At 51.5% G+C, this 3,377-nt stretch overlaps 1 non-coding gene across 1 annotated transcript; it reads left to right on the top strand.

The window, feature by feature from the left end:
- The first annotated feature begins 1,313 nt into the window (after positions 1 to 1,313).
- Positions 1,314 to 1,420, top strand: LOC111816094. Its single transcript, XR_002820602.1, has one exon. It is a non-coding gene; the product is annotated as a U6 spliceosomal RNA (small nuclear RNA).
- Positions 1,421 to 3,377: the final 1,957 nt, after the last annotated feature.

The raw sequence follows: 3,377 nt of genomic DNA on the forward strand, positions 1-3,377 counted from the left end.
AAAAAGATTAAAAAAAAAAACAAACCAAAAAACACTCTGGCTCAAAATAGTGTAGCCAGAAATGGTGAACAATAACCGGGTCTGTCTCCCGCTGGTTTCCACAATAAGGCAGCTACGAAGCCACAAGCTGTACCTGTCACCGCGACACGTGTGCGCACAGACCGTGCCGAAAAGGCTTCCCCTCCAAATAAGTGAGTAAAAATGTGGATGCTAACTGGAGATTAGCGTTATCTCCCATCAACACTAATACGCTCTTTGGTTATTTGCAATTCCCTTTCGCAAATCGGAGGGAGACATCATTGCCCAAATGAGTTGTTTTTTTTTTTTTTTTTTTGCATTCCACAAAGGCCACATTAGCATTCTGAGGTTTGCCTTTGCTTACAGCTGCTTTCCGGACGGCTCAGGCGAGCAGGTGGGCAGCTTGCGCCTCGCACAGGAGAGAAGGACTCAGGTTCCCGAAGGCCAGCCCAGGCGATGCCCAGTGGCCGGGTGGGCTCCGCTCTCCAGGTACCAAGCAGAAGCACTGTGCGGAGCATTGGGTACCACCACGGTGGCTTCCACGGAAGGTCACCCCCTTCCTTCACAGCTCACTCCAGGCCTGCCTGGCTTCTTAGCTGGCACCGAAGCTCCCGCCAGTCAGCCCTCGGGCCGCAGCGCGTGCTCAGTGCTGGTGGCAAGAAGGAGCAAAGGTAGGAAGGAAAGGGAGCCGAGCCTTGGGGACCGGTCCAAGCGGGAAAGGCCCGTGTAACCCCCAGCGCAAACAGACGAGGGAAACGCCAAGTAAACGCGAGTTCAAAGTGTGGCGACCTTGTCCAGAACCTCTTTCAGCTCCTCACGGTCTTGGAAGTCTAGGGTGCAAAGCGGACGCTTCTCACAGGCTGAAGCTGCACAGCGCGGACTCCGAAAAACGCTGCCAAGCGCGGCCGTAACTAGCGCCGCGCTCCGAGAGCGGCACGGACGCGTCTCCTCAGCACTCAAGCGCCGGCGCGGAACCAGCGCGCGCACGACGCGTACCACGTGACCGAGCGTGACTGCCGGCGCCCGCCGCGAGGCGCGCAGAGGTCGGGCGGAAAGAGGGCCGATTTCCCATGGTCCCTTCATTTGCATACAAGGTGCGCTGAAGTTAGGCTGAAAATTAGATTTAATTTAGCCTTAACTACAAAGACGCAAGGACCAAATACAAGTATGAGATCCAGAGAAACATGATAGGTTTTAGAACAGTTTGTCACTAAACGGTAGAGAAACTACTCACCATAACTGTAAAAGATTTTATACTCTTGCTTTTATATAGTTCCTTAGAAAACCAGAAGATCGTGCTCGCTTCGGCAGCACATATACTAAAATTGGAACGATACAGAGAAGATTAGCATGGCCCCTGCGCAAGGATGACACGCAAATTCGTGAAGCGTTCCATATTTTTCCTCCCACAACTGCACTAAAAATGAACACTGCCGTTAGGTTCTGAGTTTTGTTTGGTATAAAGGAAACTTAGTGCTGGGAGATGAAATAAACAGTGCTGGGGCCTAAGCAGCGTCCGAAGTTTGGCACTTTTCCTGTCTTGCTTGGCTTCCCTCTGCACCGCCCTAAATATCGAGAGACCTCAGAAATAAGAAAGAGTGTTTGCCGAAGTTGGTCTATTTCGGGTCCGAAACATACACAACAGACCTTAACGTAGCAATACACGCGAGCTGTACTGTGACAGGGCCGTGCAACGACAGCGACCCCCTCCTGCGTCCTTAAAGGATATTAATGCTCGCCACTTTCTCGGTATCCACCACGCGTCTGGGGGCACCGGACAGCGCTGCCCAGTGGGAGTCACTGCCACCGCTCTGCAGGGGTCACTGAGACTTCGAGCCCCCTGGGCAAGATTACCTACGGGTTACCTGAAAGAGGGGCCTGACGCCATCCCAGGCTCATTCAAATAGGAAACGTCTTTAATAAGAAGAAGGTGGAGGGGAAACCTCAGCAGAGAGCACATTTCCTGCGATGGTTTTGTCAATGTCTTTTAAAATATCAACCTCTTCCCCAAAAGAAAAGCGGTGCGTCTGCCTCGCGTGTGCCTGAGCAGCCGTGAGCTCCCCGGCACGCCTCCCGCAAAGGGTGGGCGTGGGGCGCGGTCCCTTTCAGGTGACAGCCAGGGCTAGTGCCCCTCCTGCAGGCTCCCGGAGGACAATCTCTGGGGCTGGTTTTCTCCTCTTCCCCTAAAGTTGGAAAGGTCTTTGGAAGCCACTCGGGGAATGAACTGAGTAAGTAGTTTTAAAGCTGTCCCTCGGGGGTGCAGAAGAAACCACTAGTTTTGGGATGGCTTCCCCTCCTTCAGCGAAGGACAGGGCAGGAGACAGAAGAGTTTTACGGAGTAATAAAGAGAAGCTTAGGCGCGAGGTGGTGCAGCGCACCTGTCATCCTAGCCCTTGGGAGGCTGAAGCAGGACAATCATTGGGAGTTCAAGGCCAGCCTGACCTGCATAATGAAACCCTGCCTCAGAAAAGACAGTAAAATTTGAAGCTAGCTAATTACGGACTGAAACCTCTACAAACTATGTGCTAAATAAACCTTTTCTGCATTAAAAAAAAAAGAAAAAAAGAAAAGACAGTAAATAAATAAATATAAATAAATAACTTAAATGATTATATACTTTAAAAAAATAGAGCACCATGATTTGTTCCAAGGACTGTTCTGATTGTTCTGAACACACGTATTGCTGCTCTTGGCATGACCATTCTCTTAGACCACCAATTAGAAAATAAACAGGCAACTTCTAGTCCTGGAAAAGCCAAAGACCTGGCTGAATTTCCTGGCTCTGCTTTAACTTGCTGCATGGTCTTGAGCCGGATCTTTGCTCCTTTAGAGTCTGCACCGGCACTGAAGGATTCCTCCCCAACCTGGGTGCTATAGATTCTTACCACAGTGTCTCCCCCGGGGTTCAAGGGACCAACCTGGATAAGGCACTGCTGCATCCTCTTTCCTGGCCCCCAGAGAAGTGGAGGGCCACAGACTGGGGTCCGTTTGGGGTCTCCTCAATCTCAGGGCTGGAAAACGAACTCAGAGGGAACTGTGATCTTACCAAGCTGGGATAAAAGCCCGCGAGGGGCTTTCTCAGCACCACCTGCGCAAACAGTTCTGCGAAGCCGGCGCTGTTCTTTCCCTCCTGTTACAGACGAGGGAGCTGAAGTGCTGAGGGATCTGCCCAGCGTCAGAAGACTAGTCCGTGGCAGTCGAGACCCCTGAGGGTCTCACGACAGAGTCTGTGGCCTTCACTAAGCATGTGCTGCCTTTGGACTGGGAAAGGGTCTTAGACTGGCTAGGATCAATGCAAAAAACATGAAGACCTGGTTCTCTCTCTCTCTCTCTCTCTCTCTCTCTCTCTCTCTCTCTCT

Source organism: Octodon degus, unplaced genomic scaffold (assembly GCF_000260255.1).
Source record: "Octodon degus isolate 3935 unplaced genomic scaffold, OctDeg1.0 scaffold00026, whole genome shotgun sequence".
Taxonomy (NCBI): domain Eukaryota; kingdom Metazoa; phylum Chordata; class Mammalia; order Rodentia; family Octodontidae; genus Octodon; species Octodon degus.